Source organism: Daphnia pulex, chromosome 6, assembly GCF_021134715.1.
Source record: "Daphnia pulex isolate KAP4 chromosome 6, ASM2113471v1".
Taxonomy (NCBI): domain Eukaryota; kingdom Metazoa; phylum Arthropoda; class Branchiopoda; order Diplostraca; family Daphniidae; genus Daphnia; species Daphnia pulex.
The window spans coordinates 6,611,792-6,631,089 of NC_060022.1; the positions used below are offsets into that span (position 1 = coordinate 6,611,792).

At 41.8% G+C, this 19,298-nt stretch overlaps 3 long non-coding RNA genes across 5 annotated transcripts; 2 read left to right on the forward strand and 1 right to left on the reverse strand.

The window, feature by feature from the left end:
* Positions 1-73: 73 nt before the first annotated feature.
* LOC124195570 lies at positions 74-1,159 on the forward strand. Of its 2 annotated transcripts, none has more exons than XR_006875283.1 (3): positions 74-148; positions 563-642; positions 971-1,159. It is a non-coding gene; the product is annotated as an uncharacterized LOC124195570 (long non-coding RNA). The 2 variants fall into 2 exon arrangements; XR_006875282.1 differs by having other exon boundaries at positions 974-1,159.
* Positions 1,160-1,687: 528 nt separating this feature from the next.
* Positions 1,688-2,576, forward strand: LOC124195576. Of its 2 annotated transcripts, XR_006875292.1 has the most exons (4): positions 1,688-1,864; positions 1,958-2,081; positions 2,147-2,288; positions 2,517-2,576. It is a non-coding gene; the product is annotated as an uncharacterized LOC124195576 (long non-coding RNA). The 2 variants fall into 2 exon arrangements; XR_006875291.1 differs by lacking the exon at positions 2,517-2,576 and having other exon boundaries at positions 2,147-2,480.
* A 784-nt stretch (positions 2,577-3,360) lies between these two features.
* Positions 3,361-5,212, reverse strand: LOC124195571. The gene is made up of 5 exons (XR_006875284.1): positions 5,039-5,212; positions 4,876-4,972; positions 4,587-4,758; positions 4,294-4,366; positions 3,361-3,824 (listed from the first exon to the last, which is right to left on the reverse strand). It is a non-coding gene; the product is annotated as an uncharacterized LOC124195571 (long non-coding RNA).
* Between the last annotated feature and the right edge of the window lie 14,086 nt (positions 5,213-19,298).

Consider the following 19,298-nt stretch of genomic DNA (forward strand, 5'->3'; position numbering starts at 1 on the left):
ATTCTAGTCGAGTGCAAGTGTGGCGTTGGATTCAGACCAAGGACGAAGCTGAAGGATCTATCACTAGGTGGCTAAAAAGATGTGTTTTCTTTTTAGATTTCGCCATATTTTTGAGGCTTGAGTGGGCTTGAGAGACAGAGTGGAAAAGGTATCGTTAAATTCATTAGGGTTAGACTTTACTGATAAAGGTGTACTTTTGGACTTACTTTTCGTCATAATAAAGTAATTCCAGCTTCGATTCTGTAAGGTTACTGAATGTGAATTTTTTTGTGTTAGTTATTAGCCTATAATACTTCAAAACTTAAAAGTAATTATATTGATCAACGCTTTTTAACCATAAGGTTACATATGATGTTGTTGATGACAAGCACTTTTCTAATGTTAGGATTTTCAGTTAAGTCTGTTGGAAAAATGAAAAACTTGAGCCTGCTAACTGTGGATTCCTTAGTTACATTATAAAAGTAATTCTGAGGGAATGCTTAGTTTAACTTATCATTTGTCATTATATTGTCTCACAGGACTGTTATCTGGTAGTAAATTATTCTTATCTTTTTCCAAGTAGGACCAACAGCCTGGTGAAGTCTGAGCTTCTTCGTTGCTGTCCAATGTGCACATGGATTTGCTGCAACCAGCCGGGTTAAGGTGTTTCTTTTCTCATTTGCTACCTATATAGGTTGTGCCCTCCATTACATACAGAAACCCTTCAGAATAAAATTATATGTTTACATTCATTATAATTCCTTCATTATCTCCAATTTTAAACAGTAAGGCTACAGATTCAGTTGATTATCTCTGCTTCATAACTGTTGAATTTTCAATTTTCTGGTAAATCTAGGTTTTGGCAAATTTTTGTAACTGTAGATCCCTTTGTAACATATTAAAAAGCAATTTTTATGGATTGCTTAGTTTAACTTTGCTTCTGTCATTATGTCACAGGAGACAGTTTCTGACAGTAATTTTGTTTTCCAAGTAGGATCAACCCATCAACAGCCTGGTGAAGTCTGAGCTTCATTGTTGCAGTCCGATGTGCACATTGATTTGTTTCTGCCAGCTGTTGAATGGTGTGGCGAGCCGTTGCATGCAGACCGTGGTGCTGGTGTGTTGAGCTGCTGCAAATCATGTAGAATGTCAATGTTGAATATATCCAACGTCAACTCGGCTACTTATCTCCCTATCTATCTTGGGCTTAGGCTTGGTTGGTTAGTTCTTAAAAAAGTCTCCGTACCATAACCGATCTGGACCTTATAGAGATTAACCGAGATGATTGGCCGCGATTAAAAAAAGTATGATGTAAATGTAGGCAAGTACATAATCTGGGCCTCCTTCCTTTAACTAACCAACATCCGTCGGAGAATTGAATTTTGGCCAAATGAAGAAAGGGAAATAGGAATATGAAAATAATGATAACAGAAAAAAATGATTTGAGTGTTGAAAACATAATTAACTTGCATTTATATTATATTATTACAAAATATGTAAATGCTATAACTCCAGAATATCTAACTAATTGTTCAAACATAAATGTTGTAACCAACATCTTTATGATTGTTGTTTGTTACCATAAATATGATAAGGCGCTATCGCCTACTTCCGGCACACTTCCGGAAAATTTGCATAAAACTAGTTAGTGAGCTTATTTGTTCTCTGTATAGTTCTTAAGATAGAATGCTAGGTTTTAGACTTTTAGCAAACAAAAATGCGCTTTTTAAGTTTTGTGAACATCTTTAGACCAGTCCTTCAAATATTGAGTTTTGGGACGTGTCAAATAGATGGCGTGTTGATTGTGTCAGTTATGGGCTTATGGCGGTTTGCTGTCAAAAGTTATAAGCTATCTTTTCTTCGAAAATTAACAATGAATTCATAGGTAAACTCGAGTGATTTCGTGTGTAACTTGTCGGTGATCTGTTCTCTTCCGTGTATATATTGGATAACCTTAATGTTTCTCATCAATTTACAGTATGAAACGTGTAAGAGTAGTGCAGCCTACTGTCAACTATTTTGTTCAAAATTATTGTTAATCATCTACTGAATCATTTCATTTACTGAAATCATTTACTGAATGTGCCATTGAAATGATACAGGTAACAACCAACACTAGCTTTATTACAGTATTGCTGAAAAATGTGTTCTTCTCATCTTTTATTAGGATTCATCATAATTGTCCGCTGTTTGTATTTGACTTGCAGACTTGCTAGATCACCAACCCCAGCGTGGACCAATCTCTCATTCCATTTTCTGGTGAACCTTGGATTTGGTTCGATGGTTGATTTGGATCGATGGTTTCATGTGTAAGTTTACTTGTCATGTTGTCACTGAATTTTCTATGTAGCAGTCTAATATGTATTTAAAGTATCTGCACTTTATCTGCAGCCCAACTATCTAATGTTTTACTGTTTTAGAGACGATTTTGAGTGTATACTACTAACTGTTTAATTATTCTTTTAGATCATAGATGTCAAGCAAATTGATGAAACAAATTATAAACACAATGAATTATTTTGTTTTTTAATTTACAGGTTTCTAAATTGGCATTTGACAGACTTATTGAGAAGTCATGTCCTTTCAAGAAAAAGGACAAGGACCATACAGTCAGCAAGATTCCTTGTTTGCTAACCCGTTGGCTGCTACCCTTGAATCTCCCACTTGACTTCCTACACAGCCCTCTTGATTTGAGGTATTGCTTTTTTTTTGTTACAATCTTGTTTGAATATTACTGTCATCCAAATAATAAATGTTCATTCTGCTTACAGGGTAATTCCTTCTAGGACTTCATCTTTTGGTGAAAACCGACATGATATGGAGAGAATGCTGTAATTCAAGACCGTTAAATTGTGTAGTTAGCTAAATTACATTACAAGTGCATATCTGGGCTCCCTTCTTTTCTGTGGCCCCGTTTCCCTAACTAACCACTAACCAACGCCCGCCGGTGGTCACTCACCCGCTGTGAAACCAGGAGGAGGGGATGGCTCTGGTCGAACGGGGACTTGGAAGGCGCATGATCCGATGAAAACTTTTGGAGGGTCATGTGTCTAACCCGGAAGCCTAGTATGACTACATCTCCCCGGAAAAACTTGCCTCGTACTTCTCTCTTCTTCTCGGTCCAGATACTTATCTCTGGGGGCCGTAGACATGTCCTATAACAGCATGTGCGAGTTAAACAAAGCAACCCACTACCCAATGAAAGAAAAAGCCGGTTTATTACTTGCTATCTACCATTGCTTTTTGTCTCATTGCCGCAGCGGTGGTGGCGGGTTGCGTTTAACTCGTACAGAAGAAATGCGTTTTGAACCGGACGTTCTGTTTATTGAATTTATTGAACATTTTAAAAATAAAATAAAAATTAGTACATATAATGTTTATTTTTATTTATTACAGATATTTTACATCGTTATGGTTTAACATTGGTTTATGGGGTTTAGGGCATAAATTTAGGGTTTGGTAGGTGTATGTTTGTGGGGTTTGAAGAATTGGAAGGTATAAGTTTGTGGGGTTTGCTGATTAGTTGGTAGGGATATGTTTGTAGGTTTATAAATTAACTGATTTTTTGTCCCGACTTGAAATATCCTCCCCCACCTCCACTTTCCTTTCCCAATCCCGAAAACATATTTATTATTTGTTTGACATAAACATCCGATATTTGTTTTTGTAGCTTCTTAACTTATCAACTGTAGTAACGATGACAATTTAGCAAAATAATGATGCAATTTCGGTAACACGACACCAAGGAACGACCAATTGAACTTGTTGTAGAAAGATCTTTCGCCAGCATAGGCTGCAACAACGAGCCACAGCGGACAGCAACTACGCAAACTTACACGATAAACCTGTAACCGAAATTAAATGAATTAATGTTCAGCATCAATGGAAATGCTGTCAATGAAAATACAAATAGATGTCACTTTTATGTTATTAGCTTACCATTAAGAAAACTGTACATGTCAAATTCAAAATGCTAACTGAAAAAATCCATGTGTGAATAAGACTGGAACGAAGAAGAAGGTAAAGCTAAGACTTCAACTAGCTGTTAATCCTACTTGTAAAAATTAATTACTATTGAGAAATTTAGTCTCATGTGATGCTCACAAAAATGACAAGTATATATCTTAACTCCACATCCTCTCAGAACTATTCTTAGAACCATTACAAAAGAATCTACAGTTGAAAAGCTTTACCAATAATGAGAAATACAATTAAAAAATTTATTAAACTAATTACTTCAATAGTTCTTAAGTGTTTCTTCAAGGGACTGAGCAAACAGCAGTAGGCTACAGGAAGCAAGAGAAAAATCTTTACCTGCCGCTTATGTCAAATCCATGTGAACATTGGGCAGCAACAAAGAAGCTCAGACTTCACCAGGCTGTTTATCCTATAGGGAAAAAAAAATACCAACAGGAAACAGTAAGTGACAGCATATTTACAGAAGATAAGTTCATACAATCGTTCAGAATTACTTTTAAAGGAATTACAGTTGGCATGTTTTTCCTTTGTAAACTAGACTGAAAATTCTACAACAGATGGGCAAAGAACTAGTCATCAATTAAAAATGTTGGTAGCATTCAAGTTAGAAAGCTGATCACCATAATTACCTTCATTGTTCTGAAGTGTGTCATTCATTGTGTTAAGTGTTTTTGTATGATATGAAACATACAGCTGGTACAGGTAGCAAGAAGAGCACCTATCACCGGCTGGCTGTAACAAACCCATCTGCACATAGCACATTGGACTGACACAAAGAAGCTCAGAAATCACCAGCCTGTTCTAAGAAATATATGAAAAAAAGATTCAACGAGTCAAATACTCATCACAACAGTCAACTGCGAAATTCTCTCAGGTGTGAGTGACAATTTTTCAGGTCCAGCTATTAATATGCATTACTTGACATTGAAAACATCATGAAAGGGGGTGGCAGCAAATTAGCACCAACTCCACATCAACAGTTAGGGCTAAGTTCTTCATCTTAGTTTTGTCATATCTGTAAAAGTAAATAAAATTTTATTAGATATGGCTTTGGAAAGAGATGAAAATGTATCCTCTTAACTGAAGCTTAGGAACTTTAATATATTGGATTTTTGATGTTGTTAAACCCTCTTCAGGATAGTCCTGGGCTATTTCAAACATTTAGAACCTTGGCTGCTTTGTTTCAACCACGTTGTTTGTTGAAGGATGGGAGTATACTACGATTGAGCAATGAGGGAGCATTGAGAATCGATAAAAACAGCTGTTCTTTTTTAGCAGACTAAAATACAGTTTCATCGCCATCTATGATTCAACTTTACAACTTAACGGAACAATAAGTCTTCGTTGCGCTAAACCGCCGCCATTTTTTTCGAGCACTGATTGAAAGCGCAAAGCGTTTAATTTTCTTAAACCCAAGACGGGTCAAACTTTTTGCTTTAGCCACTAATTTAATACGAGAAAGTCAACTTACCAAGTTAGTTTCAACTTCTGTGACTCTTTGCAACAGACTATAAAGAGACTAGCCTATAAAGCGTGCCGTGAATAAGCAATGAACCCCGGATCATTCGGTCCGCATCCGGATGTCGGCGATAGCGACCCGAGTGGAAAAATCCCATCGGGTGACGATCCATTTACACATGAAACATTTTTGAGGCAATGAAACTAACATTAGTAACTCTTTTTTCATTGTTTGTTGTGAGTTGTGACCGTGACGCATCAACCCGCCACCTCATCCGTCTGTGGTCGACAGTCAGCTTCCGCCTGAATAAGCAAGCAATCCGCGCATCCGGCTAAGACAAAAGGCTATCAATTCCGATCAATCCAACTGAGACCCATGCATGTGATACGCCAACAAAGAAAGCTACGCCTCTTTTTTAGTCCCCTCAACCACCGAAAAAATATTTGCAGCGCCATTATAATCCTCTCTTTATTTCCCAAATTTGCCCAACGTGTGATGGCCCAACGGAATAATAATTTGTCTTCTTGGCTTTTCCGTACTGAAATGACGCTGCAAGTCAAAGATGAGTTAAGCAGCAATTCCAATCTATTTCAATTCCCTTTTTTTTTTACCAGCGAATGTGATGTTAATATTACAAGTCATATCAACCTTATAGGTAAAACAGTTAACATTTTGAGGGAAAAAATTGTGAACTATTCACCGTTTTTCAGAGGCACCGGGTAGGGAAATTTCGTACTATCTGTTATCGTTGTTGAAACAGTTTAACAACATAAAAACCTATCGACGGTAATGAATTAGACAACAAGTATAGTGTTTTAATTTTATGAAATTTTATTTTACAGTATGTACAAGTCATTCAATATGACGATTGGAGAAAAAAAAAGCCTGCCGAGAGAAAGATTCAGAGGTTTGGCGGGGGAGGTTAGTTCCCGATGGTCTGAGCTCGACTGATAACTATTATCAAGTATCAGACCTGGTCAGATCGTCCCGGGCCAAAATAATCCACCTGCAGGCTAAAGAAAATGTAATCATCAATTAGCACGTTTAAAATAGAGTCGGAAACAGGCTCGGACGTACTTTCTTGCCGGTTTTCTTCAGCTCAACCAAGATATCTCGAATTATTAGAAACGGCTGTCCATTTGGCAAACCCGCTTTACCCCCTTCCCCTCCTTTGAGCAAGTGACGACGCCAGGCTTTTCTTTAAGTCTGGCAACGTGGGTGGGAGTCATCTTAGAAAAGGGGGGGCTTCCTTTTTCCTTCTTCTTGTCCGTGATCTCGTGGAGTGTGGTAACGCTGTATGTGCTCTGTGTTTCGTATGTGTGTCTCAAATGTTGCTTTGTGTACCCCTTGTGTCATCGACAATATACACTCAGTGCATTATATCTTATTTATTTTAATAGGTTATGGGCCCAGGACACGCCAATTAATTGACAAGAATGAATCACGAAGCCTCGAGAGAAGTCAACAGAATAACGAAGTTAAGCGGTCCGGAAAAATGGACCTCGTTTAGATATGGGTGTACACTGCTGCTGCAACGAGCACGTGTTCTCAACGTCGTCACGAGACTTGAACCTCGACCCGAACCGGTAATTATTGTCTTTCTATGTAGACGTCTTGCGAGACAAAGAACAAAGCTTGAATTTTGAGAATTTCTTCTTTACAAAAGAAAATGAGAGAGACGAAAATTGTAATGATGGCAAAAGACTAAGCTATTTCCTGGACATTGAAAAAAAAAAAGATTTGACGAGTAGTTGTAAGTGATGTTTCTATCCAACGGCTGCTCAGAATGAAGTCAATGACCATTTTTTTTAAATTATGAAACGTTTTACAGTAACTGTGGGGCCAGACTTGCTTCTTTGCAGCCACGTGTTGGTATAGAAACATGACACTACCTGATGATGGAAAAACATTAAATGCTTGGCTTATTGTTCAAGTTTGCAGTCGTAAATAGTGTTTCTATCAGATAGGCAATTCACATGATACCTGTAAGCTTGACTTTGTTTTCAGCCGGCTAAAGCAGTCCGAATTAATCCTCTTACTATATAGCCTCTGTCTGAAATAGAAACACTATACTGCCATTATAGCATGAATTGTGAAGAAATTTTATGTCGTTGTAAGTCGGGTAAACGCATTTTCTTGGGACAAATTATCGTTCACGTCACTCAGGCCTCACACACGCCACACTCGCATCTAACGAGTGGTGAAAGTCACGATCGTTTGATAAAAACAAAATATAAATATATATTTATATATAAATATATGTATGTATACATATTTTATGCGCGTACCACGACACGACAGAGTACCACCGTTTGTTCTATTGAGAACTCACACATGATTATGCTGTTCATTGAGAGCTCATCTACGCAGACGCGGCATATTACGCACGCCAGTTAATTAACGTTATGTTCAATTATTGACAGAACCTCAATGAGAACCAGGAGGTCGCGAACCAAAATCTGATAGACGCTTGGGACATGAAGGATGCAGAGGCGAGAATTATAATATTCTGCAACGTTGAGGGGCCACAGCAAACTCTCATCGAAGGATGCGCGTCCTCCGCGGAAATGTGGGAGCGTCTGATACTGCAATACGCCAACGCTGCTCCTATCAACGGCAATCTACTGCTAGAGAAATTTTTCAACTACAAATACAATCCTGGTATACTAACTCTACAGTTCATAAAACTAAAGAATCTTGTTAACTCACATATGATTACCGTTCACAGAGCACAGAGTGCTGGATCATGTGGCAGTTTACACAAACTTGGCAGAAGAGCTGAGAAACTTGGAATCACCTGTCACTGAACAACAACTCGTTGTGAAAATTATCCAAACACTGCCCCCCAGTTTTCGCTCATTCCGTTCGGCTTGGGACAATCTACCAAGGAACGAGCAAACAATAGAAAACCTAACACCAAGACTGGTAAACGAAGAAGCCATCAGCAGAGCGGCCAACAACGGCGCGATGGATCCGACCGATGCGGCCTTCTTTGCGTTCCACACGCCTAAGGCAGCCGCTTTCGCCGGGGAGAGTGCTGCAAAGACATCCCCAGGGCAAAGTTTCGACAACGCAGCACACGCGCAAGGGGGATTCCGTGGCCGCGGACGAGGCCCCTACTTTACGGGTGAATGGCGAGGACGTGGCAGAGGCAGAGGAGGAAGAGGAGGTAGAGGTGGTGGCAGCTCCAATCCGCACAACCACTCATACGCACGAAAAGATGGACAACAACAAAACGATCAGCAGCAAAGCAGCCAACATGCCGGCTCAGTCGTCTGCTTCAACTGCAATGGAAACGGACACAAAGCTTATCAGTGTCCAACAAAAAGAGAAGAAGAACGTGGTCAGGCGAGACAAGAAAATTTCAACAAGAAAAGAGGTTTTGGCTGTATCTCTTCGTCATTGTGTCTGGTTGCACGGGAACACAAGGTCTGGAACGCTGATTCGGGCGCAACTAATCACATGACTGATCAACGGTCCTTCTTCACCACTTTCAAAATAATTCCACCCGGAACATGGAAAATCAATGGAATTGGTGGTGTTGAACTACAAGCCCTTGGTATAGGAAACATCGACGTCATTACAGAAGTAGATGGTGCGAAGCTTGAAGGAACATTCCACGACGTGTTATACGTTCCCGGTCTTGGAATTAATCTTTTTTCAATTGGAGCAGCCACCGACTGTAACGTCAATGTTGAGTTCACTGATACACAGGTATGATACAACTCGTAAAAATTTGCAGTCATGACTCGAGATTTATGTATATAAATATTTCCTTACCAACAGGTCTTTTTCGCTAATAAGGAAACTAACGAAAAATTCATGACTGGCTCCCGTGTCGAAAACTCCCTCTACAGGTTATGCGCTACGACCAAAAACCCAACGGAATTGAACGAAGAATCTTCAACAGCGCTCTACGGTGTTGGTAATGGAAGTACCAAGGCGTCCCTCGAACTTTGGCATAGAAGATTCGGCCATCTCAACTGTCAAGACATTTTAAAGATCAACAAATCTAAAGCAGTATACGGCCTGCACCTCAACGACGTCAAAAAACCACTCATATGCGAAGGTTGCATCTTTGGAAAACTCCACCGTAGCAAGTTCCCAACCGGATGCGGCCGCGCGGAAAATATCGGCGACTTGATCCACTCCGATGTCGGGGGTCCATTACACGTGCCAACTCCTGAAGGCCATCGATTCTTCGTCATCTTCAAAGACGACAACAGCAGTTATACAGTAGCCAAACTCATGAAGACGAAAAATGAAGCTGGCACGCATTTCATGGAATTCGCAGAAATGATGAAAACCCAAACCGGAAGGCCAATAAAAATACTCAGGACGGACCAAGGAACCGACATCCTCGGCGGAAACTTTAGCGAATACAAAAAACGTACTGGCATTATTCATCAAACTACTGCTAGGTACACTCCACAACAAAACTCTCGTTCCGAGAGAACGATGCGTACAGTTGTAGAGGCCGTGAGAAGTGGCCTGTACACTAACGACAACAGCAACCAACTTCCGTGCAACATCAGAAATGAAGTCAGAGAACTCTGGGGCGAATTTCTTCTGGCTATCGTTTACATATTCAACCGGACTCTCACCAGCCACACAGAAGTCACTCCGTTCGAGAAATTATTCGGCAAGAAACCATCGGTTGCCCACCTAAGGGTTCTCGGCTGCCGCGCATACGCGCACGTTCCCGACCAGCTACGCAAGAAACTAGATCCTAAAGGCGAAGCATGTTGGATGGTCGGCTACGGTGAAAATCAAAAGGCCTGGCGACTTTGGAACCCTGTTGAGAGGAAAATAATCGTTTCCCGTGATGTCACCTTCGATGAAACAATCCTGATTGGAGATCACCCACTCACAGCTGTAAATGACAATAGCCCATTGGAACCAATGCAACTATTAGTAGAAGTACTTAATCAGGTATCTTGCTTATACTAGTAGCCATACATAAACGAACAAAATCTATTTTTTGTGTATATATATTTATATATGTGTATATATGTATATGTGTATATGTGTATGTGTATATATGTTTATATATATTTTATATATATATCCATTTTTTTCCACCAGACTCAACTAATCGAAGGTGTAGATGAAAGCCAAGACACTCCCGATAATCAAGATGCATCAGTCGAAGAAGCTTCCCAAGTCGAGGCCTTAGAGGAGGAGATTGAACGGGCTCCTGGCGGCAGAAATGAAGAGGGTATGGAAGTCCTCGACGTTGCGGATGCGGAACCTGTTCACGTTGCGACTCCTGATGACGCCAACAAGAATCTAGAAGTGGATGAAGTCCCCAACATTGACGCCCCACCGATATCGAGTCACGATTCACACAATTATCGAAGGTAAAAACTAATCGCTGTTTCGAAAAAAATTACTGGCGCTCACCACCTTCTATATATATTTCATAGACCCACAAGATCCGGCCGCGTGCCAAGATATACGGATCGATACGTCGAATATATGGAATCATACGGAAATGCAGCATCCACTGATCCAGCCCCTAAGCGCTCTTCATTTTTCGAACTAGAAGTTGATGAACCACAAACCTACAAACAAGCGGTGGAATCAAGATATGCGGAACAGTGGTTACCCGCTTTCAAGGCAGAGTATGACTCTCAGATCAAGAACAAATCGTGGGTGCTCATCCCAAAATCCCAAGTACCAACTGAGTGCGCTATACTGCCTCACAAATGGGTTGGGAAATATAAGCCGGGCTATGGAGACCCACTGCAGCCAGATTTCGTGGCCCCACGCTTTAAAGGAAGATTAACAGTTGTTGGATGTCACCAGCAGTACGGCGTCGACTACGAAGAAACGTACGCACCTGTGCCACGCCTTGACTCAATTCGATCTGTTCTATCACTCACCGCATCGCTCGGATACAAATCATTTCAATTCGACGTGGCCACAGCGTTCCTGAACGCGGATGTTGACAAACCAATCTTTATGACCCAACCCGAAGGATTCGTGGTGTCTGGAAAAGAAGACCACGTGTGTAAGCTTTTGAAAGCAGTCTACGGCATAAAGCAGGCTCCCCGTCTTTGGTGCAAGACCTTCATCGCCGCCCTACTCAGATATGGTTTTAAGGCACTGGACGCAGATATGTGCGTGTTCATCCTGGTAAACAACAGCATCGTGTCATATCTCTTCATCTGGGTAGATGACGGATGGTTTTCTAGCAGTGCTGATGAGGAGTGTCAACGCTTCGCTGCTTGGATCGGTAACTAATAAGTTATAACCCTTTTTTTTCCCATTACTCACAAATCAAATTTCCTACCTCTTTTGTCAGGTAACGAATTTGAAGTAAGATGTCTCCCCCCGACCAGATTCGTTGGTATGAACATCGAGTACGACAGGGAAAATAGCCAAGTATTTCTCTCGCAGCAGCACTCGATACTCAAGGCACTGGAACAGTTCGGCATGACGGATAGCCATCCCAAGCTGACCCCAGCCGAATCCAGCGTTCACCTTTCTAGTTCGATGGTGCCACGCAACGAGGGGAAAGTGGACATGTCTTTAATCCCCTACCGTGCGGCAGTTGGATTCCTGCTCTATCTCTCATCTACCACTAGACCGGACATTGCTTACGGCGTTGGACAAGTGTCAAAATTTTGCGAAAACCCACAGCCGGCGCACTGGAACGCAGTCAAACGTATATTCGCTTATCTGAAAGGTACGCTCGACTTCGGTATATGGCTGGGTGGACGGAAGGATGAAGGAGCCGTAGTCTATACCGACGCCGACTACGCCAGTGATGTAGACGACCGAAAATCCATCTCAGGATGCATCGCTTTCTACAAGGGAGGGCCAGTCGCATGGTCGTGCAGGAGACAAGAATGTGTTTCTATCTCAACTACCGAGTCGGAATATGTGTCCTTATCTGATGGAGCGAAGACAGCTCTTTGGCTCAACGCGCTGGCTAACGGCCTAAACTCGTCTCCGGTCCCAATGGAAAAGTCTTCAGGCGACGAGGTACCACCAAATCCCGTTAAGATGTATTGCGACAATCAAAGTGCTATTTGTCTGGTCAAAAATCCGGTCCATCCGAGGCGATCAAAACACATCGACGTGAGATACCACTTTGTAAGACAGCTGCAAGAAAACAACAAGATCGCCGTCGAATTCGTTAGCTCCAAAGACCAACTGGCCGACATCTTCACGAAGGCTTTGCCAGCGCCAAGGTTCCAAGAGTTACGTGAACGCATCGGGGTAGGACCATACGAGAAGAATTGAGGAGGTACGGGTTTGAGAGAGGGTATTAGAAACGGCTGTCCATTTGGCAAACCCGCTTTACCCCCTTCCCCTCCTTTGAGCAAGTGACGACGCCAGGCTTTTCTTTAAGTCTGGCAACGTGGGTGGGAGTCATCTTAGAAAAGGGGGGGCTTCCTTTTTCCTTCTTCTTGTCCGTGATCTCGTGGAGTGTGGTAACGCTGTATGTGCTCTGTGTTTCGTATGTGTGTCTCAAATGTTGCTTTGTGTACCCCTTGTGTCATCGACAATATACACTCAGTGCATTATATCTTATTTATTTTAATACGAATGAGTCCGACTTCTATTGCCGCTTCTGGGGCTCCTAGCAGGGGCAGTAGCTCGATCACTTTGGCCAGTTTATTTTCAAATGGGTCAGTTGGGATTGTTGGGGGAATGGAGTGAAGACATTGACTGTCTTCTAACCACCCGTCCCGCCCACGTCATTCCCGTTTTTCATTATTATTTTTATTTTTTATTTAATATTGAACTATTTCTAACTATTTAAATACTTAACTCGAATTAGGTGCAGCCATTGATTGTCGACGGCCCACTAATTCTCTTTCATTTTGTCTTTTTACTAGATACAACAACGGTGGCCAAAGATCAAATTCCGGCCATGGCGCAGCCAATCCCGCCAATAAAGGCGACGAGAACAACAACAACAACAGAAAATAGACCATATTAACCGTGGATCGCCTTAAACTCTTTCCGTTAAGCCAGACCCACAGTTATTATATGCTTCCAATGCTGACGTGTCTAAGGGGGAGATCCGCCCACCTGAGCGCCATCTCTCACCTATCCCCCGTTTTGTTGTTCTTTTGATTGCTGAGAAGCAGCTAAAATATAGAGGTCGCACACAGTCAATGTCTTCACTCCATTCCCCCAACAATCCCAATTGTTCATCGCGAGCTAAAGCTCGCTCGTACAATTTACCAATTATTTAGCTAACCAGCAGCTAAGTGTTTTTTTTTTACAAAAGCAGTTTGTCATCATATAAGTGAAGATCGTGTCTCGCCGTCTCCGCCCACCATACGCAACATACATAATCTCGCAAATAATAGCACCCAACAATTATTTTAAAAAAAACGGAGCGAAAACAGATATTTAGTGTATATCATCATTGCTGTTGATGAATGTTACGTTTTCCTTGGTAAAGTTACAGTACACCACAGCGGAATATAGGAAAAATTGCTTAATTCAGCTAAATTCAGCCCAAAAGCGCTCTAAAAATTTAAATATACTCGACATCAACACCGAAAAATGTCAATAACTGTTGTATAATATAATAAAGATGAACGATACACTTAATAAAGTTGATGGATACTCATATGAAACAATTAGTTTAACGTAAAATGTTAAATTTAAGCGAAAAAACCTTCCTTTCCGTATACTTTCCCACGGAAAGTATGACTAACCCGGACAGCCAGCGCACCAAGCGGATGCCCCAATTTTATTTTCAAGAATTAGCAGACGAAACGTCAAAATCGGGTCTAGCAGACTACAGTTCGTAGACCTCTTATTTATAGATCATAGTTAGTTCTTCGATTGAGTGTCAACGAGCCAGAGGGGACATTGTTTTTTCCTGTTACTATTAAAGGTCTCTTCCTTCTGACGCTAGACAGCCTAGCCTTTGATCATTTCCGTCAAACGCATCAGTTTAGTTACGTTTACTTTGCACATCTCTGGAGAAATTTCTCGCTGCTACTACAAGGAACTTTTGGGTGATAGTCGTCAGTTTCTGTTATACCAACAAAGATCACTTGTTAGATTTTAAATTATGTGTTTTTTTCTACTTCCGGTTCTCCCATTTCAGTCAGTAGTTCAGTAAATATGCATTCGACGCACAAAATAACCACATATTCGTGAACCTCGTTGAATTTGTGGTAAAGTTCATGTTTTTTTTTCTACGCACACGTACTTCCGATTTTGAGAATTTTCCAATTCTCGATTTTGACCAAAAATTGGATTTCGTTTAAATTACATTTTTTCGACCCCAAATTTCACGGAGATCACGAAAATTTAGTTTATTTTAAAAGGAAGCTCAATGGATAAGGCGCTATCGCTTACTTCCGGTACACTTCCGGAAAATTTGCATAAAACTAGTAAGTGAGCTTTGTTCTCTTTTGTTGAACAACATAAAAACATATCGGTAATAAATTAGATAACAAGTATAGTGTTTTTATTTTATGAATTTTATTACTATTTACAAGTCATGCAATATGACGATTTGAGAAAAAGAAAGAAAAAAAGCAACAAAAAAAGGAAATATCTTATGCCTGCCGAGAGAAAGATTCGGGTTTGGCGGGGGAGGTTAGTTCTCGATGGTCTGAGCGCGACTTACAACTATCATCAATAAGTCAGACCTGTTCAGACTGTCCCCGGCCATAGGAATCCACCTGCAGGCTAAAGAAAATGCAATTATCCATATTAGCAAGTCTCAAAGAGTGACGGAAACATATTCGGCCGCACCTGATGTCCAAATCTTTTCAATTCTACCAAGATATCTCGAATCAGTCCGACTTCTATTGCCGCTTCCGGGGCTCCTAGCAAAGGCAACAGCTCGATCACTTTGGCCAGTTTATTTTAAATCCGTTATAAGTGTTTTCGTAATGTCCGTGGGCCAGATCCAGTCGTAATTCCTTAACTGACGCCAAAACGAGGCGATCGTTACGGGTATTTCCGCTTGACCACCTATATAGGCCAGATCCTTTGTTCGACAAGCAGACGGTTCTGGTCTCGTCTCATCCTCTACATAGGGTGTCAAGCGTAATAACAATGTTAGTTCTACTATCGGCCACTTTGGTGCGCATCGGCGTAAACTGCGCACGACTTTTTGGCATGTCAACTACTTTTTCATTGGAATAACATCTATACTATAGATGTTATTAGATTCTATAGGCGTATCGTGGGAATAGACAATTTTAGTTTCGACCGTCGCGCCACGTCATATGTCGTGGCAATAGATCTAACAAAAAAAAACGTGATTAGAAACATGGTGTTTGACTACTCAATATTAAGGACGGGATTCTTTGCTATGTCGCCGTGTTAAAGCTAGTCGGGTGGGGCATTTTCATGAAAACATTAATAAAAAACATCAATAAATTCAGTTTTTTTCGCTGATTCCAACTATGGATATATATGTCAAAAAGAGAAATTCAAAAACAATTGAAATTTTAAAATTTTAAAATGGAAATAGCATCAGTCACTGCTATATCATGCGGTCATATGTTGCATTACATAAAGCTATGTTTGTGGGGAGCTAATACCATACTGCTCATGCTTTCCCTCATCTCACACATGTAAACGGTAGCCTTATGGTCAGCGACCCGTGTTGCCATGCCAAAGGTCCCAGGTTCAAAACTCGGTCGAACTAATTCGATTTTTGATAAATTAAATTTAAAAAGCTTCCCGAGTTGATGGAAGTTGAAGATCGGTGGTAAACTGGTAACTCACGACCGCGACAAGAGCGGGAGGACGTGACCGTGATTACGGAGAGGAGAAGGGGAGAGGAGAGAGATGACCCATAGCTGCAAAATGAGTATAATCTAACATTTTAAAAATGTTCCTCGACTTCTTCGGCGATGACCAAATGCTCCCTGGGGACAAGGGAGTGTGAAAGGGGTGTTATGTTAAATACATTAAAATTATAACCTTATGACATCATGGATTACGGCGGATTATGACTTGAACAGATTCTAAGTCCAACCATAATCCTTCTTTTCGTCGACATCTACCTCTCTAAGTCCAACTGTAATCCTTGTTTTTGAATTTCTCTTTTTGACTTGGCCGAGATTCGAACCTCGGTCCTTCGACATATCAGCCCGGGATGCTGACCATTAGACCACCGGTGATATGGGAGCAGATGGGGAAACATGGGCTCGTATAGTATGGCCCAGGTATACCCCCCTTCACTCACCCCTCTCCCATGGGTACGCGCCACCCCCCCGCTAGACCCCCTTTCTGGCCGGCGTGGCCCCGTAAAACTCGAAACTTTGAACGCGTTTTACGGGCACTCCCGCTCATTTGCACACCCTAAACCATATATGAAAAATGATCAGCATAAAAAGATCTACAACCCTGTATTAACGTTTTTCGATAGCAGAAAACTTGTCTTGGTAGGGAAGAGCCGACATCAATTAATTCTTTGTTATTTTCCCCAGGGCGAGAAATTTCACAAACGAATGTGCTGCATTTCTCCATATGGGTCAGCAGGAATTCTACAAGGCCCTGTAACATGGATGTCGAGCTGGAAATCTTCGGAAGGGTTTCCTTCACAAAAAGATACACCGCCCAAGTAGAACCAGTTATCTTGTAGATATCTTAAAGATATCAACATGTCTATCTGCTGTTTTACATTTCTAAGATATCTACAAGATACCATTAAGATAAATCAAATTATATATCTAAGAGATACATGCGATTCTATCTTAGAGATATTTTGTAGATAACTTGGATTTACATCTTTTTAGAGATATCTTTTTCTACTAGGGAAGACTCTTTCCGTAAAAAAAAGCGCCCCTTTTTCTTTCATTTTCATTTCACACGATACTGTAATTAAATAAAACAAAAATATCAGTGTGATGAAGTCGAATAGAGAGAGAGAGAGATTGCGGCTCGGATCAGTATATTGGAACGACCAATGCTCTGTGAAGAGCAGACAGAGACTGAGAGGACAGGGAGGGGGTCCTCTCCTATATATGGAGCCGACGGGTGCCGTGTTGCCAGATGGTATCATTACACGCCCCTTTCAACGAGCAAAGCTAACACAACATAGTTAACTTTGCTCTTTAAGATTTTAAAGAAACACGACTGGTAACACGCAATACACAATACACACATAACCATGAATGGGTGAGCATGATAATGGGATGGGTGTTATTGCGTCAACTCGGCTGGTAAGAAGTGACGCCGCGGCTGTTTTGTTCTTGTTGAACGGCGTAAAACAGGTGGAACAGGATTTTCTTGCACCGGTGGAACAGGATTCTCTTGTACCGGTGGCTCGATGTGTTCTGGTTGAGGCGGGTGAACGACTTCCGGCTGGATTGGTGTAGTAGCTGGTGTAGTAGCCGGTGTAGTGGTCGGAAATACGGGTACGCGGGGGCGAAGAAAACGCCGGTTGCGCCGAAAAATCCGTCCGGCAGGAGTCTTGATGAGGTAGTCTCGATGATGGCCGACTTCTACGATTACTCCGGGGGTACACCACAGCTTGCTGGTGGGATGTTGGATCAAGACGTGGTTCCCGATGACAAACGGAGCAAGCGGTCGCGTGTGTTTGTTGTAGTGAGCTATTTGTAGCTCCTTGGACCGTCTCGCACGTTTCTCGAGTACGTCGGCTGCTTTTTGCCATTCTGGCGCGAATGAGCGGCGATGTGCTGGCAGACAGCCACGCATCGGGCGGTTGAAAATCAACTGTGCTGGGCTTGCACCACCAGATCGCGGCGCGTTTCGAAAAAGCAGGATACTTTTGGCGAATTTTTCTTCGTTGAATGCGCCAGCTGTCCATGATCCACGGATGAGCGCCTTTATCGAGTCGATTTCTGCTTCAGCCCGGCCATTGGACTGAGCGTAATACGGTGAAGACGTGAGAGAAGTAATCCCCCAATCCGTTAAAAAACGCTGGAACTCCGCTGCACCAAACTGTGGCCCGTTGTCGGACCAGAATGTGACTGGGGCTCCTACGTTAGAGAAAAAACTACGGCAATGGCCGATAACATTGCGTGCCGTTGTTTTTTTGTCACGAAACGCAACAACATGTGGCCAACCACTGAATTTGTCAACCATCACTAGAAAATGGTGGCCATTTAATTCACAGAGATCCGCATGGATCTGTTCAAATGGGCGAGTCGCTGGTGGGCGCACTCGAAATGGCTCTGGTTGTTGTGAAGGTAGATGTTTGGTACACGTTTCACAATGTTTGGTGGCGTTCACTATATCGTTGTCAATGTTCGGCCAGTATACCGATAAACGGGCTCGTTGGCATGTTTTTGTCGCACCTTGGTGCATCTGCACTAAATCACGCAGAATGTCAGCACGAATGGAATGCGGAATAACGATGCGAGGTCCCATTACGATCATGTCATCAGAGTCATCTATTGCTAACCGCTCTTTTACACTCCAAAAGGGACGCAAATCACTATCTAAGTTACACTTGTCGTTAGGAAAACCCGAGATGATTTGATTTCTCAGTTTAACCATAACCGGATCGTTGGCTGCAGCACACTTGATTTTTTCTAACACTGGGTCAAGGTTCGGATCAGCTTGTGAAAGCTGATTTCCGGAGAGGCTCATCAGAGCGATTTTTCCCTGATATGATGGTAGTCCTTCACCCAGTTCGTCACTAGTGGTTGCTTTGTTGACCGGGGCTCGAGAGAGGGCGTCCGCGTCGGAATTTTGTTTTCCTGGGACCCAACGAGCAACAAATGCATAGCGCTGCATCTTTAGGCGTAAGCGAAGCAAGCGGGGGTTGTCTAATTTGTCTAGAGAGTAACTGTTCAGTATGGGCACTAATGGTTTGTGGTCCGTCACTAATTCGAACGAAGGAAGACCTTCAAGAAACTGACGACACTTATTCATGGCCCAAGCGGCACTTAAACACTCGAGTTCGATCATGGCA